The 19,069-nt window shown below is 42.8% G+C and overlaps 1 protein-coding gene and 1 long non-coding RNA gene across 13 annotated transcripts in view; both read right to left on the bottom strand.

Annotated features, from left to right (window-relative positions):
• Positions 1 to 19,069, bottom strand: part of IQSEC1 (IQ motif and Sec7 domain ArfGEF 1) — a 322,136-nt gene that overhangs the window by 153,262 nt on the left and 149,805 nt on the right. The window lies entirely within an intron of this gene.
• On the bottom strand, positions 1,925 to 18,657 carry LOC135580434 (uncharacterized). Its single transcript, XR_010474983.1, has 2 exons — positions 17,401 to 18,657; positions 1,925 to 16,816 (listed from the first exon to the last, which is right to left on the bottom strand). It is a non-coding gene; the product is annotated as an uncharacterized LOC135580434 (long non-coding RNA).

Here is a 19,069-nt window from a genome sequence, read left to right on the forward strand (position 1 = left end):
CAACCTTTGCTCATATATAGTCATAAATGTGTACAGTCTATTGAGCTTCATAAAATTAGCATTAGAATTATATTCATTATATTTACAGTGGTTATGTGTAAAATAACTGCAAATATTTACTTTTAAGCCCAAGATTACTAGTATATTTACAAAAATAAACAGGGTTGTGTGAAGGGAGGAGGCCATATACACAGCATACACAAGAATTAGCTGTACAGGAATGGAAACAAACAGCATTGTCCAAACAGCTTTGAACTAAAGCACTAAAGCTTTAAAATAGCTTTTAGGAGCTTATTCCACCCTGTAATTTGTTTGCATTCGGAGTTCAGGACTTGTGAATAGTGACGAATATTGAGGGGGTGGCTTACATATGTTGGCTTCGTGACTCCTTGTTAGTTTAACAATTGAAAAGGGTCGACTTAATTTACTTCTAATTAAGTTTACTGCTTAACACAGTGTGTCACGGAGCGCCAACCTGCTCACCGAGCGTGACTTTTTGCCTTGCTTTGAACACAGATTTTAAAATCTTCTCTTCACAGGTTGGGCCCTTCTTACTACAAATAAATATTGAACAGCCCGTGTCTTTGTGCAGTGACAATCCGCTGTGCATAAAGACGAGATGGTAATGAGGCGCTGATTAGCACCACCCCAGCGCAACCTTGATTGTGGTGCCGAACACCACGGAGCTCCTTGTGACCTCAGGGACTCCTTATACAATCACAAGCAGCGGGATTACAGCTTCATTAAAAACACCTCATTTTCTTTCTGAAGACAGACACCTAAGGCAGGCTCCCCAGCAACCAAAAGCTCCAGTCAGGAGATGCATACATTTTCAAATATATAGGAAAAAGGACAATTTCCATTTTGGGGGCTCTCCCGAAAGGTTTTTACTGAGATAATCTGCTAGAAACGTCTCCGCTGCTGCTAGAGGCAGTTCAGCATGCTGTTAGTAACAGTGGGTTTGTACTTGGTAACGGCATTGAAAAAGCCCAAGCCGCAAAAAGCTCCAGATCTAATCAGTTTGGCAGCTGGCAGCACAGAGCCGCAATAGCTGCCAGTGTGCTCAGCGCGTCCCACAGGCCCCACGGTGCTGGGAGGGCTCCCAACACCCACTGCTGCAGAGAGGCGGTGTGACGTGGGCACCCATGTCACCCAGGGACACCCTGCGGTGGCTTTTCCCCCCACATCGTGTCACCGGGGAGCAGCAGGGCTCAGAGCTGACCGGGGAGCCTCCTGTGGTCAAGTCTGCAGCTTAGAAACCTCCCGCCCTTGTACGAGTCGTTTCTTCAATCACAGCAAAACAAGGAAAAGCTCCATGAGATGAGGGGAACTGCTGGAGAGAGTCCAGCGCAGCCACCAAGATGCTGGAGGGAGTGGAGCATCTCCCGTGTGAGGAAAGGCTGAGGGAGCTGGGGCTCTGGAGCTGGACAAGAGGAGACTGAGGGGGGACTCATTCCTGGGGATCAATATGGAAAGGGGGAGTGTCAGGAGGATGGAGCCAGGCTCTTCTGGTGACAACCAGTGACAGGACAAGGGGCAATAAGTGCAAACTGGAACACAGGAGGTTCCACTTGAATATGAGAAGAAACTTGTTCCTGGTGAGGGTGGCAGAGCCTGGCCCAGGCTGCCCAGGGAGGTTGTGGAGTCTCCTTCTGTGCAGACATTCCAACCCGCCTGGACACCTTCCTGTGTAACCTCATCTGGGTGTTCCTGCTCCATGGGGGGATTGCACTGGATGAGCTTTCCAGGGCCCTTCAGCCCCTGCCACTCTGGGATCCTGTGGCTGAAATCCACGAGCAGTGCTGAGGAGCAGGATGGAAAGCAAGACGTATATCACAGAGGGTTCCGTGCCCCGAAGCAGCTGTGGCCCCGGCCTTTGAACCTGGGCATACCCCCACAAATGATGAAAATCTCAGGAGCAGACTGACAACATGAAAAACAAAGTTTAATGGCCAAGAAAAAACAGCCAGTGGAGACAGAAGAAATCAAATTGGAAATCTTCAGAAAGATCCGGATTTGGGGTACAGAAACTTAGTTAATCCTTGTTAAATTTACAGAATAAGTTTAGTATAATTATATAATCACTGCCCTTCTTTCTTTACATCCACAATATCATTTAAATCTTTTGCTTTCTTTCCAAACACTGCTCAAAAATGCAAAGTTAATTTCAAGCATAACAATAACATAAATCCTGCACAAAGTATCATTAAATTACAACAAACAAAAGATCTCATTCTACACAAAGTAATCTCAGGAATGCCTGTTTCGGGAACAATAAAAATATATCTATTTTAGGTTACTTCAAGGTTGTTTTGGTTTGTTTCATTTTAAACAAATTAACTGGGCAGGAAAAAGAAAATTGCCCTGTTCTAAAGGATCAAGCAGGATGGTCTAACAATCCTATTTGTTGTTTCCTAATGGGCACTGTCTCCATGCATTTGTAGTCCAGAAATAAATCTATGCGCTGTCTGATGATAAAGCTATTAAAAACACACTATTAAAAATATAATGGATTTGTCTATATATGTACAATTTCCACTCTGTACATACACAAGAAATGAAGTAAAGCCCCAGCAAACAGTAGAACTATGCCCAAGGAACTTGCTGAAAATTGAGCTAAAAGACTTATGAAGAAAACAAACTGCGGAACTATCCTGCATTATCAGGGAAAAATGCTCTAAACAACCCTGCAGGCTGTTCTGTATCTGAGTTGGTTTCCATGGAGTTTGCAAGGGCCTTTTAGGTAGGGAGTTGTGGAAAAGTGCACCAGTTTCAGTGATGAGTCAGTTAAATGACATCTCTTCGTCATGAAAATTGTTGACATTTTCAGGCAAAGGCAGAGGAATCGTTGCATGAACTGTAACTAAACGCGGCACACAGGGCTATGCCCCGTGGGATTAGGCGGCACTAACGTGGTCGGTGTGAAACTTGAAGAATGGGTGTAATTGTTGGTAATAACAACCTCTTTCAATGCTAAAATATGGATACACGCAACTCCTGTATTACAAACTTGCTTAGAGCTTGCATCTCTTTTCATCAGCCAGCACAGAAATCACCAATAGCCCACTTCTGCAGGGTATTACACAGGAGAAAATAAAAGTATTACCAAGAAATCAAAGTCTCAAATTCGGACAGCTGTTGTCTGATTCAGTGGGCTTCGGGTATCCATAGACAAAGAGAGTAAATACAATTCCAGTTGAGAGTTCTGTCCTGAAGCAAAAAGCAAGACCAGGGGTGTAACGCCTCTTACTCGCACTGTGTATACAGGGGGCTAATTTAAGTTGGGGAGTGAGCCAACCCAAGGGTACAGGTTCCCTAGCAGTTGGCTGTTTAAAAGCTAATATTCCAAAATGGTTTAGCAGATTTAAGCGAGACACACAATTAGCTTTTTGGTACCTTGAGCAATGACACAAGTTCTGTCTTATTTTGCTATGTTTGTGATGAAAGAAACTTTTTTTCATAAATATAAAACCACTCTTACTGAAGATTACTTCTGAAACTGCATCAATGGAGCTCCTTATGACTTATGGACATAGAGAAGGCAGAGAATGAAGAACTGACAATCTTTTATCTTGCTTTCCCCAGCTGTGATAATAGACACGGAGTGTTATTGATCTGCATTACAGACAGAGACCTTAATTTAAGCTATTTGGTGTCTCAGGATGGAACGGTGACAATGTAAATCATTAAGACATTTCTAAGAAAGATGTCAATTTGACAGCGGTAAGCACCGTGTGCAGAGCCGCATAGGAACTGCGCTCCTGCTGACTGCATAGACAGAATATAGGAATTCTAGCCGTCCAGCACTTTGTGCTATAATATAAACCTTTTACAGAGTGTTTGTTAACTCCCTTGACGGAGCGCAAGTTACACAGAGGTTCTTACTATGCAGAGCAGATAATGCTGTGAGAGTCCGCACACTGCGACAGGCCCCGTCCTGGGGACAGCGCTGGGCTGGATGGGACAGTCCGGTTCCATCAGTGCAGATGGCTGCGGCTGCTTCATCAGCTGTGAACCGCAGGACACGCGAGAGCACAGCGCTCCCTCGCTTATTGCTGACGGAAGCCACAAATAACTACATATCATAAGCAGACATTCTGCAAACGGCATGAAAAATACCTCTTTGAGAAAAGCCAAGATGCTCTTCTGGCATGAAAATGCACAATGGTGGCAGATTAAATAATTGTAGTTGAAGCAAATCCACAGCTTGATCCCAAATAAAGACTGTTTAAATATATCATCTTTTGGCTAAGAAGTGAAATTCCCACAGAGCATCACAGTACAAAGATGCATCATCCGCAAATGACAACTCAGAGTGCATGTGTGTGAAGGGAAAAGACAGTTCTGAGCTCTGTCAAACCTTTGGTGCGAGAAGCAGCATGGTACTGCACCTTTTTAATGCCGAGGAAAGGAAGGCAGAATAATATATTAAATATTTAAGACACTGTGCTAGATATTGCTCAGTGAGTTGCTGCTAGTCACAGCTTCTTTGTACAAACTGGCAGCACACAGAAGAAAGAATCCCGTTTCATCACAGGCTGATTCTGTGACATGCTCAGTTACAAAGGATCAAATGATTTCTTAATATTCCAAAGCGCGGCTTCATTACATGGAAACATTGACCCTTGCTTGAGGACGGTGTGAAACCTCGCGCTGCTGAACACTTTGGATCTTACTAGTCCATTTGCTCGGTAAGGCTGAAGCATCTAACCACTGCAGGCAAAAAGAAGGATCACAGCCAGAATAACACCCTCCCACAGAAACAAAACTGGAAATGATATTCCAGCCATTACACTGGCCATCACATAAAATCAGCTCTTTATACTCTGCGTGAACTTGCTGGAAGTCACTCCTATGAGCAGTGATGGGATTCCAGGCAGCCTGACCGGACACCCAGCACACATTGGCTGCACCATTGCTGAGCATCACACACTGCACGGCACCGCGGCAGCTTCAGAATGCCGCACTTCAACACAGAGAGCTGGAACATCTTCAGCCTGCCCCCTTTTAATTAGTCGCTGAGTGACAAACCACCAAAGCACTCACAATATGGTGAAGTTACTTAACAGAATTAGAACTTGTAAGGTAACATTGGCGTTAATTTTAGTCTCTCACATCTAAATTCTGCCCAGTAATGCAGTGCCCCCACTAGTGGAGCCTGGCTGTGCCCAGAGATCTGCCCCGCCGGCACGGAGGGCACATTCCAAAAAAGACTCCAAAGAGCCCTGAGCCAAAGAGCCCCAGTGGCTGGCAGTTCAGCACTGGCTCTTGTTATGCAGCCCTTTGCCTCACGTCCCAAACAAATGGCCCTTAAGGAACAAGCTGTGGGAAATTCTAATTTGAATATCACAGACCAGAAACTAATGAAGAGATTGAGCTCCTCCCAGAAACGAGGAGGCATCTGACGGATACATGGCTGGAAGCTCTGCTGCGGTGTCTTTTCTGGCTGGAGAATCATTTGTCAGCCATGCAGCTGTACCCTGCATTAATTAGCGCAATGCAAGTGAATCAAGATATCTTCAAGAACTGAAGGCAGACATGTATAACAGCATGCTGCCTTACTCTTCCTGTCTATTGACCTTGGCAAGGCCATGGACCACTGTCTGAGACAAGATACTGGCCTGGACGGATGATTTTCTCATGTGGGATGGCTCTTCTGAGTCACGGTTGCCACCAACTCATGACCCTGGTGTTGTTGAGGTCTCTGGGGTCCCGCTGCAATCTCACAACAGGGATGCTGCTCCTGGAAACCTGCGCTGCTCCCGGCAGCGACGTCCACACCGGGATTCAATTCAGAAAAGGCGTCTCATGACTGGCTGGCTGAACCGCGCAGAACAGCCCAACCGCAGGGGCTGCCGCGGAACTGCGTGGGTAAGTAGGCCAGGACTAATCACTCAGTTGATATCAGGCATTGGAACAAAACCTGAAAATATAGTTCAAATTAAGCCTGTCTTTCAGATATAGCTTTACTGACATAACGGGCAGTGCTCACATACAAAAAGGCAGCATTCAGAAGGAAGGACTAGAAATTTTAAAGAATACCATTGAAATTCCTGCTTCTAATTTTCTCTTTTCATACTTTGTGTTCCAAATATTTTAATGAACCTTTTAGACAGCAGAGTACTTAAATACATGTTCAATGCTGCTCTTCGAAATAAAAAGCTCTCCTGACTCGGGGTCTGAATGACTCCGATTCCTGAGCAGAGTTGCGCTGGCTCTGGAGGTTTTGCGCATGGAAAGCCCGTCCTGCCTGTTCAAGGAGTTCAGCTCATTGTCCCAGGTCTACCAGCTGAAGCTGGATTACAAACCTAAGCAGGCAACTGATTGTTCAGAAAAACAACTGATCGATGGGAGATTTTTGTTGGATCTCTTCCAGACACCACACGGTGCAGTGACCAAAAGGTTTGCTTCAAAGCCAGAAACAGATCAGAGGAAAACAAGAGCTTTAGGAAAACTCTGACCACATTTTTCTACTTGGCATACTAGAAATGTAACTGAATTTTATTTGAGCCCTGTGCAACCTATAGACACAAGCTTGCTTTCTTTTTTCCTCCCTGAGGAGGCTTCTCTTTGCCTCCCGGGGTTCTGCCGTGATTCCAGGACTGTTCAGCACAGAAGAATGCCCAAACACCTCGTTTTATAACATGCTTTCCAAATAAAAATACAATCACAGTATCTCAAAGAGATTTTAAATCTATAAGAAAAGCAATATCTAGGAAATATCTAGAGAAAATAGTCAGATTAGGAAGCTGAGTTGGCTTTATTAATTTGAGAATGCTGTGCAAAAGTAAAACTGAATTTCTGTACAGAGGCAACAGAAGTATATTAAACTCAGTTCATACTTACAAAGTTGGGGCCTGGATTCCTAGAGCAACTGGCAAGAGTAACAATGGGGGACGTGGAGAAGTTTATATTTCAAGAAGTGCTCTAACTTCAGTTTTGTAGTAACACACTGTACAGTGGAAGATGTTATTTGACAAATTCATTTGAAAGAACTCCCTCCAGCTGCATTAACTCCAGCGATAACACGTAAAGGCCAATGGCCCTGCTGTTTCAGACTCTCCGCCACTCTGCCATACGAAGCAGCTTCAGAGCTCACACCGATCCCGCGTGCCCTGTTTTTAGGCACCCCAGCCTTCTACCGGGTTTTCCAAAGGAAAGTCAGTCAGCATTGTTTTTCAAGGTGACGTCTTGCCAGAAGAACCGATTTCATACTAAAACATCGCAGTGATGCAGTCTGGGGTTTGTTAGAAGTAAAGCCTATTATTTAAATGCCACTTATTCCCAGAGTTCCATGAAGATCAGATGTTTATTAACAAGCTTCACTACTATTTGCAGCTCGAGTTTAGAGCCATGAAAACAACCCCAGCCATACATACAACATGGGAATTGAGGTTTTCCAAAGAAGGAAAAGGAATTGTGTTGCTGATAGCAGCAGCCAATTGTATATAATTCAATTTGAAGACATTAAAGTTTCGAGATCTATGTTTAATCCTCCGTGAGGCAAAGGTCCAGCATGTTAATGTAATTTGAGAACTGAAGTGTTTGAAAACATCTTGTTTAATAATATGGCTGGACAAACTGACTCTCCATTCAAACTTCTCATCTTTGTCTGTTGTGGCCAGAAGCAGCTGCCTTTCCTTTTTTGTTTGCGGATCATCTGCAAGGACAGCGCTGTTCCTGAGAGTCACAAATCTGAAACCGCTTCAACATTATGTGTAAGGTTTCTTGATTACTGCGAATTAAGCACTTGGAGTAACCAAGTCAGGCACACTGCTGTCCTGTGTGTGACTGCTCACCCAGGGTAAGAAAATCCTCCCACAGGGAGAAAGCCCAGAAGCTTCAGTAGACACCAGGACACTCTCTGCACAAGTCCCCAAACCAGTATCCACCCAGGTACCACAAAGATCTAAATTCTACAAGTGTCCTTGCATGGCATTTCAGAATACTTGACTGAAAAATAACAGAAAACAAAGGCTGTTGAGTAAACCTAAAATGGAATGGTTAATTTAAAATGTGTTTGGATATCATGTGTCCTTTTGAGAGCTATATAGTGAGAGTACTGCCCTCCTCAAGCAGCCAGCAGCAGCTCTGTGCAAGCGTCATACAGCAAAGCAAAAAAACAATCATTGAATGTGAAAATTAACACACCAAACTGGCCCCATTACATTATATCCTAAGAGCAGAGACTTACAACTTCATCCGTGAACACAGAGACCATTCCTGTTGGGTATATCTCCTTTATACATACTTAACATTACGATTGCAGACAGTTCAAAGCCTAAAAGACCTGTTGGTGTGGAGCAGTACGTGGCTGCAGCACAGGACTGGTTCACCGGCAGACTTTGCTCCACTCTTCATCTTAGTTTCTAGAGAAACAATTTGTTTCTCATCCTCACATCAGCAGATTTTAAATCCACAGTTCAGAACAAGCGCTCTGAGAGTCTGCAGCTGAAGTACTTCTGTGTGTGACCATATGCTGCAGGCACCTCCCTACAGTCCTCAGGCTGCAAACGTTACATATGTACAGGAAAACAAACGGCTCCAAGGAGCATCTTTCCCCGCACACACCTGCAGGCAGCTCGAGCCACAGTCTGTGCTGCCAGAAGCTCATTTCTCATGTACCACGACAAAGCTCGTCAAAGCTGCCCAGAAACATCGGGATTACAATTTCAGAATTCATCTCACTTTAAACCTACCTCAACACATGCACTTCCAATCAATGATTATTTCTCTGCATGTCAGTGATATTTTTCTTTGATTACCTAGCATTTAAGAAGCAGCAGCAGATGACAAGATAGATACTATAGATCAATATGTGTGCCCCTTTTGTTTCCCAGGAAATGTAACTGAATGACACAAGCTGTTAAATGGATTCAAAGTCCTGTGATCAATGTGCTGTTTCCCTATTACTCAGTAAAGCGGAATCTATTCTATTGATTTCATAATTTCTGAAAGAAAATGGATGGAGGTATCCACATAAGCAGATGCAATGATTTAAATTGTAGTGCATCAGTCTGTCAGAGGTTATGATGCTTCTTCTAAACATGGAAAACGACCTTTTTATCACTACACATGTCCAGTAAATGTTTTAGTAATTCTGCTCCTTCTGTAGGCTATGAACCTACTGAACTGAAAACGGGCTCAGATTTTTAAAAAAGCATCATTGTTTTCTGGAAGAAAAGGCTTACAAATTTAAGTTAAATATAATAACGTGCAACTAGCAAACTACTACACTACAGAACTGGAAACCAAGCACTACTGGAGCTCCGTCAGCATGTCTGTGGCAAAACAATGAAGAGAGGGGTTAGCGGCGCACGTGTTGGAAGCGGGACGGGAAGCTACAGAGCAGCCTCGGCCATAGGAAGGACGCAGGATTTTCCAGTTAACTGGCAGTTTACATTGCTCACGTGTGCTGAGTGAATTGAGAGGCATTGTAAACATACCTGAGAATCTGAGACAGTGCCAAAGGGATCCCGCATGGGCGCCGGGTTCCAGCCGGGCAGACACAGGACCACGGCGCAGGGCTCTGCACTGGCCCCATCCGCAGTGGCTCTTGTCCAACAGTTAGAAACTTTAGGGGGTATGCGAACACCAGAGTGTATAAGTTCCATATTTTTAAAATATATATTTTGTATATTTGTGTGCGAATATACATATGCATGCATACATTTATATAGAATAAATAAAAATCAAATTTACTGTAATAAGAATTTTCACTACCCTGACTTTCCATAACAAAAGGAGCCAGTTGAAATCACAATAAGATGACCACATGCTTTACATAACTTCAGAGTTCAAAAGTGATTGCCATATCCATTCTAAGTTCCAAACAGTGCTTCCAGCAGGGCAGTTCGGGGTACTTCTGTACCCACGGGAGCTAGTACAGCGTCAATGCAAACCAAGAAATCAGACCGTGCAGTGCCAGATGCGTCTGAGAGGGCCAAAGGTTCTGAGTGCCATCTGGGTAGAGCTGTATCTGGAGAACAGCCATACTTGGGAGACTGCTGTATATCTGTCTGCATCTGTATATACACACACGATGCTGTGAAATGGTTTTAGAAAAGCCCTCAAAACACAAAACATGGAAAGAAATTGTCAAAGTACCTAAAGCGGGTAAGCTTTAAATGAATCTTCCCCATTCTTCAATTTCACACTTATTACCCAAAGACTATTATAGCATTTAACTTTTCAGTACCAGAGAATTCACTGAAACAAACAACTGGCAGACACTTGCACATCTGGCTAGAGCTGGCAGCACTTCGTCTACACTGCAGCCTCCACTGCTGCGTCTTGTACCACTCCAGGTTCGGACAGATAAAGCATCTTACATGAAGACTAATGAAAATTGCCTCCCAGATTTCTCCATTCTCATGGCTAAGCCAACGAGGGACTTCCTCAAGCTGGCCTAGGTTTTGTGGCTGTGACAAGCACCTAATGAAACATGAAAGCAAAGCTCAGGATTCATTTTGCCTCCTCTGCAATGAAGCGATAGGGTTCCTGCTGCTCCACTTACACACCTACAGCTCTGTTTCCCTTGTTGGCTCTTTGATCATCATTAAGTCTTTGATGCAAAATGTTAAATGAGTTGACGATGCCTATTAGTCATTTTCGGTTTTATTTTATAAAGCAGTGGCTATTTTCTTGTCTTGAAGCACTAAAGTTAACTAAGCAATTTGCAGGGAGAGCTACTACTGTTCATGTGGTGGCAAAAAGAAACATTTTCATTAAGCTTCCCAAAATCAAGAAGAAAATACATTTTTAAAAGAGCCTTCAATAATAAAGCAGAAGACATGTCTCTGCAGGCTCCAGAATTGCTGAATGGCGGTGGAGAGCACCTCGATTTCACGCTGAACCCCAGAGCCCCAGGAGCAATCTGGAGGCTTCCGCAGGCAGCTGAGAGCTTGCCCGCTAACAAAGAACAACGGCGAGCAAAATGGCTTGAATCACACACCTCGTGACCGAGCTGCAAACAAACTTGTTTGTCAGAAACATCTGCTGCACGGCAGAGCCGGAGCTGTGGGCTGCCTGCCCGTTCCCCGCACTGTCACGTGTCACCTGGTTCATAATGCTGCTTGTGGGATTACCAAAGAAAATTATTTGAGCAACATTTCCTGACTGAGATTAATTATCTGCGCTACACCAGCCCCTGGCAAAATCTTGTTATAAAATATCAATTACAACTAAGTGAATTCTCCATAAAGATGAATTTAATTGAGGGAAAGAGCAAGATAGATTGCAATTCTACCTGATTTTCAGGTGTGCAATGCTCCAGTGATTGGCTAGGAAAGAAAAAACGCAGAGGGGAACGTGATGTGGCATAATTTACTCAGAAAAAAAGAATGCTTACATAAATGGATCATAAATTGTGTTGATTATCTGCATTTTCCTACAAATGCATCAACCAAAAATCACTAAAGGTCAAAGAGAGTACAAATAACAACTAAAAAACAAACCCAAAGAACTCTAATGGGTGTGGAAACAAAAGCATTTGCTTTGAAACACTTGAAGTTAGCAAGGGACATATTTTTCATTAATAATACTTTGTGTACAATTTTTCCCTTGAATATGGAAATAAACGTAACTGTAGGAAGAAATGGGCTTTGGTTATTTGAAATTTCAGCTGCTCAGCTGGTTTAGTAAATACAGGTAGTTATTTTCAGATTTTCTAATAACTTAGCCCCAGCTCTAACGGGAAAACAGCAACACCCATATTTTATAGCAATGACTAAGGTAAAACATTAATTGCAGATCAAGCTGTTAGCTGAGCATGAAGCAGCCGTACTGAGCAGGATCTTGGAGACCTCCCACCCTTATTAGCACCTTTATTTAATGAAGCATTCTTTAATGAGTACCCAGATGTTTGCTATACACTTACTATGCAAACTAAAACATATTAGCTGTACAGATACTGTTTCCTTCTGACCATGTACACATTCTGGTGTGAAAAACAGAGATAACTCACTCCGAGTCCCTCCCACCCCCAAGAAAGGCTCCAAAGCCTCTGTTCAGGGTCAGTAAATGAACATCTGTGTGTTCCAGGGTGGAAACCCAACGGCAGCAGCACCGAGTCACGAAAGATCAGCAAGCAGCAGAGAACAGAAGGCCGGACTTGATCCAGACATAAGCAGGAAAACTACCTCTCAACTCACTGGGTGTTGTTTCTCCTTGTGGATTGACTCAAGTTCTGTCTCCCCTTTATCCTTTTTGTGAGAACATCGGCCTCAGGGATCCCCTGGTCACAGGCTGGAACCGGCGCCTACGAGCTCGGAGTTCCCCCCTGCACATTCAGGTAAATGCTGCGGAGGGGAAGGAGGGACCAGTGTCCTCAGCGGCAAGACGGGAGGGGGATCAATCCCATGGAGTTCCTGGCCCGGCCGGAGCAACCGCTGGGCACCTTTGGGAACTTCAAAGAGAATATGAAACATACCTGCACATGAGCAAAAAAGTGCATCAAGCCAAATGCCCTGTAAATACAGGTGTGGTACCCTTAAATGAATTCTTATAATTAATTCAGTAAAAGTAGAACAGTACAACTAGAATTTCTGTTGCTTTAACAGCAGAAACACCTATTTATTTGAAATTTTTCATGCTTTCTTTTCTCCTTTCCTTTCCTTTCCTTTCCTTTCCTTTCCTTTCCTTTCCTTTCCTTTCCTTTCCTTTCCTTTCCTTTCCTTTCCTTTCCTTTCCTTTCCTTTCCTTTCCTTTCCTTTCCTTTCCTTTCCTTTCTTAGCAAACCTACTAGACATCACCTATGGATTATTTTCTCATACAAAGCTACCGGAGCCTAGGAGAAGTATCGCTGTGTGCTCATCTTGTTCTTATACTCCTTCCTACATAACCCTCAGACATCCGACAGTGGGATGTATGATACCGCATATGGCTATTCATATATTGTTAAACACACGCACCTTCCCTGGAATATATTCTGCATTACGACTTGAGAAAGGCAGAGGCAGACCACACAAGCAAACAACGTATTTATGATGATAAGTATAAAACATGTAAACAACATTGGTTCTCGGACATGCTGGCATATATATGCATTATGTCATTCCATAGGATCAAACGGTTCTGTATCTCCAGTGCTAATAGCATGCAAAAGTAAACAGAGATGCTCTCCTCTTTGTTTTCATCTTCAGGTAACAGAACAGGCCATATTTCTACTGACTGAATGGGCAAGCTTTGCCACAGCCTGCCGGGGAGCTCCCTCTGGCTTCCGCTTCAGGAACTATTCCATTAGTGGAAAATGAGAACATTCTACCACCGCTTTGCAGCGCTGGCAACAACACAAGTTCTTTCACAGACGCTTGTGTAGATGTTTTGGGTTTACATTACCTGAGAACTCCCTGCTCTGTTTCAGTACCCGAGGTGGCAAAGGACCCAGCGCTGCACTTTCAGACGGTCTGTTTGACAAACCGGTGTTGTGTAACATCAATGTCACCCTTGCAAACGGGAGGATCCCGAGGGGACTGAGCCTTTCCAGGCGCTGTCTGCGGAACGTGCGGACGGAGCAGCCGAGTCCCCACCACTTGGCAAGGTGCCTCACCTTAAACGCTGCTTTAATGCTGCTACATTCTGATCTGCACACCACATTCTGCCATCGCCAGGCACCTGCTCAAATAAGGAGCTTCCTTGGCCACACGCGATATTCATAATTCAAATTCATGATGAATCTGGAGTTGCTGAAAATTATGGCAATTCACATTCAATTATTATACACAACTGGTGGAATGGCTAAGGGAAAATTCAAAAAACCCTAAATTTAAAAGCTTGATCTCGGTCATGCTCAGGATCTGAGATTATTTCTTCTCCCCATGTTATACAACCTTTTTCTTCAGCTAGTTCGAGTCATTTTAAAGCCTGCTTTGGGAGATGAGTCTCTAATTTATCACAGTTGAACTGGTTTTTGCTCCATCTAGCAGCACATAAAAATCCATACCCATACCATCCAAGCTAAAGAATCCACACACACGCTGCTCTGAGCTGTTTAATGACTGCACACCACCAGTTACAGAGGGCAAATAACACGTGCTGAAAATAACGGCAAGTCAGTTGCCGCTCCGCAAAACTGAAGCCTCACCCACCTTTTTAGGTAAAACCACTCGAAAGAATGTAGGAGCTGAATATGTTTGCAAAGGAGAACTCTACATTGCAGAAGAAAAAACATAATAGTCTGCATCTAATACATGCAAGTGCCTGAAGGTGGCAAAGGAGAAACTCTTCCCCTCAATGCCCTCAGATCAGCAGCTTTTCCTCAGTCCCCTGAGTTCCTGAGCACAGAAATCTGGCCCATAAAAATAAGACAAATGCCATTTCTACTCCACCTTCCATACTAGAATGCACAGTGAGACAGTTTCACTCTTCACAGAAACAATGCAAATTCATCTAGGAATGAGGAGAAAAAGGAAATGTTTCTGTTTTATAACAGTGTGCACCATTTAGGTCATCTACTTTTAAACTCTGTTTAACTGAAAGAGAACCCCTACCAGGATTTAGCGATAAATCCTGAGATTCACAGCATGTTTGATTTAGCCAGCCATGATTTATTTAAATAGGAAAATGTTTACTTCTGCATTTCCGACTTTCCCCGCACCACAGAAGGTCGGCTTCTCTATTTGCTCCATGCAGAGTAAATGCCACGATTCGATGATACTATGGATACCAACTCCAATTGTTTCAAATGCCACCAACTTATAATGACACCATTTTCCCTTAATTGGAAAACTACCGGATAGAAACCAATGCTAGTGTCCTGTTACAGCTAATAACACTGAGCAGTCTTCGCCTTCATTTTCTCCCGAGACACATCATTAACTATAACCACACTGAGGATAATCAAATGTCACCTCTTCAAGGCCAGAGGGCTGGCACCTGCAGGCACTGCCTTTAATTCTGGTGTTTAACCAGCAGCCTTTCTTCTTTCTTTTCCTTTACACAAACATATAAAGATACTCATTGAAAGATTGGACAAATCCTACCCTATGGAAGTGAATAATTACAGTGCTTCAGTTTAGTATACTAAGCAGAGCGAGTTAATTGCTGTTTGTATTGGGGAGGGAAAGAAGCAAGTCAAAATATCAGAAGTTCCTACTCTTTCTATCTATGGGAAGCAACTCTGAGATTACAGCAGCAAAAGGCCAAAACTGCGAGCACCATCCAAACATTGCGATGATTTACCCTGCCCACAAAGCATCAGAGCACTTCCAGGGATGCATTAAACTGCAATAAGCTAATACCCAATTTTTGCACACATAATATTCAAATTTTACAGTAATTCAAATAAATTGTAATGCCCTGTGATTAAGAAACATGTGAAACTAAGGAACATGGAATAACAAACAACAGAAGCAGCCATATATTGTTTACAGTCTGCAGTCAGAATAAAGGACAAACTGTTACAAAATCATGAAGACATTAACCTTCTGCAAGCAAATTCTTCCTTAGGCCCTGCACACGTCAAGATCATAACTAAAGCAAGCACAAGAAAACATTTAACAGGAAAGATAATATTGGTAAAATGCTAAGAAACAGTAGATCAAATCAAATGGAAAAGCAAATAACCTGTATTCTGGGTTTTTTTAATACGGATCCCTTCAGGGTCGTAAAAAAAAGCACATTATACAGGATGAAAATGAGCCTTCTGCTACCTTTACAGTTCTCCCCTTCTTCATCATGATGATTCTCCTTCTATCCCATCCTCAAAGCCATGTATAACCACATGTAAATGTCAACTTTTCACCCTACACCAAACCACGTCTACCTTTACATGAGCTCCAGAAGTTTTGGAGTAATATTTTAACTTCTGATAGCAACAACAGACTTAATAGCTCTTCCCCTCCCACCCAGTTATTTCAGAGCCACACGATGTGTCTGGAAAGATGTGATCAACACACCTTTTGGGCAATGGTAACTTGGAGTCTGTCTTGGACACCCATGGCCAGGTTCACATTTACCTGGTTGAAGTTACAGAGCCATTCAAGAACAGGTTCATTCCTTTAACGACAATCTTGTGCACAGCTTAGACAATAATAATTTCATCAGAAAGTACATGTGCATGATCTTGTACTTCTGCTAGTGCTTGATACAGGACTTTCACAAACACAGGCAGACAAAATGAGGAGACAGACCTCAAAGCAGCTTAGAAATGTAATCACTCACAGCTAGAGCATCTGCTGCAACAACAGAACTGCGCTCGTTCTTCAGAATAATCAAATGCAAAGAAAGAATGGTTAATCTCTATATGGTGTCATCCACAGAATGTCACACTGGTGTTTACATGACCTTGAAAAAAATTTCTAGGATGGTTAGCAGTAAAAACAGCCTAACACAGATTATAAGAAACAGCTCCATTCCCGCCCCATATCCTCAGCATCGGTTTAGTTTGTACCCTTCATACCACATGACCGTATCCGTACAGTAACAAAACTCACAGTACACTTAAAGACTTATGGTTCTGTTTATTTTAGTTGTAAATAAACGGTGCATTTTACTTATTTGTTTACAGTTTGCGTGTGGTTTCAATACTGGACACAAGGAAGAGAGCTGTAGAAAAGCACAGAGAGGAGATTACCAAGCATCAGTGGCAAAACTTGACGGCTGTGCCATTCGCAACAACTCAAACTTGACATGAATCAGAATCCTATGGCATCCATGCAAGTGTCAGTCCCATACACACCCGTAAGAGAGGAGAGATGGACTACAGAGATGTAGCACTGACTGCACACTGAGCGCCCCCGAGCTTCGCTGTTATCTTGAAGATGGACTACTAGACCCCGAAGGCGGACAGCAGAACTGGTGTAGAACATTATCTTCCCTGCCAAGGAAGAGGGGGGGCAAGAAAGAAAAAAGACAGAGGAACAGAATCACAGGGAACAGCATTAGGAAAATCAAGCTTGAGACTCTTGTGGTTTTGTTCTTAAATCCACAAATACTGTGTCTTGTTTGTAAGTACCGTCCAATTAACCCATTTCAATCTGAGAACATTCAACACAATGGAGAACAATCAAATGAGCCTAGGCCAACACTTAAAGTCTGAGGCAAAAGGCCTTTGGAAAGGGCAATTGCTGTTTTCCCACAAGAAAAAATACATTAAGTAGTCATATACATACCCAGCCTACTGTGGCCATAGCTCCTTTATTTTTAACGTTTAAAAGAAGCTTTCCACAGGTATTTTCACTGCCATATTCCACTGAAAAGGCAGAACAGATGCATTCCCCTTCTGCTGGTGATTTACACACACAAATATTGATGATTGACAAATCTGCACTTTAGTCCTCCCCCCACCTCCTTTTAAAGCAGAAAGAAGAACTCTGTTTCCATGCAGAGTTGCCAGCGTCATGAATGGTGCTACGAACCAGACAACACAGAGGCGATTAAACAGCACTGTGGAATACCTACATCTGTAATGCTAGAATGTGCTTTATGGCGGGTGGAGGAAGGGATGCCGGCTTAGCAGGAAGCTTGGACGGGGTCACTTCTTTATCAGTAACACAACCACGAGTGGCCATTTCCTTTAAACTAAATAACAAGCTAAAGGAGGAGGATGGAAAGGAACACAATGAAGGAAGAAAAAAACAAGTAAATCCAAAACCAAATAGTAAATTTCATGATATTCTGCCAGCTCCTGGTTGTTTTCAAACAGTATGGACACAATTCACCATTTTTTGCATCGCCAGATCACGTAGGCATCAAGTGGAAAATTACAAGTATTACTATAATTATGCCAGCTTTCCTTTGCCATAGGGTCTGAACACAGATGCCTTATATAATCATCTGAACCTCATACTGACTTAGCACAGAGTGCATGATTTAGTCAGGGATCTGGTTTGCTTTGTTCATCTGTATATCGCATCTTTGTCGCAACCCACTGGCTGGTCTGAGCCATGTTGCTTTCACTCTTTAGCTCAATATGAAAAAACATTTTCAAGCTTTTAAATCTCTGCATACCAGGAAGAGAGGCTACAGTGCTTAAATGTGCCAAGTTATATAGCTACGCAATTGGTATTCAGTTAGAAATTGGATTCCTATTCAACTTTTTTTTTGTAGAAAATGTCAATCAATAGTCACATGTCAGTAGTACAAAGGGTTGTGAAGTGCAGCGCCAGCTTCACCTGGGACTGATCGTTCACTGCGAAACTACCACAGGACTGCGGCATACACTGGGTACTGTGGGATGTCTTTACAGATGCTTGGATGAAGGATCTGTGAAATATTCACTACGTGTCTAAGCCTGGGAAACAGTACAGTGCTCATCAGTGGAAAAAGGAAACCAAGAGTTGAAAGGACCAGATTTATCTGTAAATAGGTATTTTTCACTTTCAGGAATCTTAGCAACAAGCTCCAAATTCTCCCTGAGCGTACCTAGCATGCAAGAATTCCCACCGTGCTCTTGAAAAGCTTATGAAAACCAAACCGCTCTCATACAGTATAGAAGCATCTGTCAGCTAGACATCAGTGTAGGTTAAGCTTCTGTGTTAACTAGTTCTGGGAACAAAATAGCTACAATGCCTATCAGGGGCTCAGGCAAAAAGAAATAGCACAACCAATCCTTCTAGCATCTTCCATACAGCGGTTTGTTGCACGTAAGCCAACATTACCTGGTGAAACAAAGATTCCATATTAAAATTTCACATAAGTACAGTATTTTCAGAATAATATTTTTACCTCCCAGAGGTGCTGATTAAACATTAAGCGGGCAGAGACTGCAAGAAAATGATGGGATTTCTTTGGTACTACAACATCCTTTGCATTATCTTTTTGTTTTCACAGGTATCACTGGGGAAAAAAAAAAAAAAAAAGAAAATAAAATAAAAATCTCTAGCTTCAAGATTTTGAAAATGGTCTTTGGACATGATATGGGCATCTAATTTAATATTAGAAGGATGGAAGGTAAAGTGGATGGTGAAGGGAATGAGTGACAGCCAACATGTCATGCAAATCAGAACAAGGAAATCATAATTGTGAATAGACACATTGGATGAAAAGATGCTTCAGTAATAGTGGTAAGCAAATCGGTCCACAGTTGTAGTTGCATCTATTACACAGCCATACAAAGAATGCAGGTATA

Source organism: Columba livia, chromosome 10 (assembly GCF_036013475.1).
Source record: "Columba livia isolate bColLiv1 breed racing homer chromosome 10, bColLiv1.pat.W.v2, whole genome shotgun sequence".
Classification (NCBI taxonomy): Eukaryota; Metazoa; Chordata; class Aves; order Columbiformes; family Columbidae; genus Columba; species Columba livia.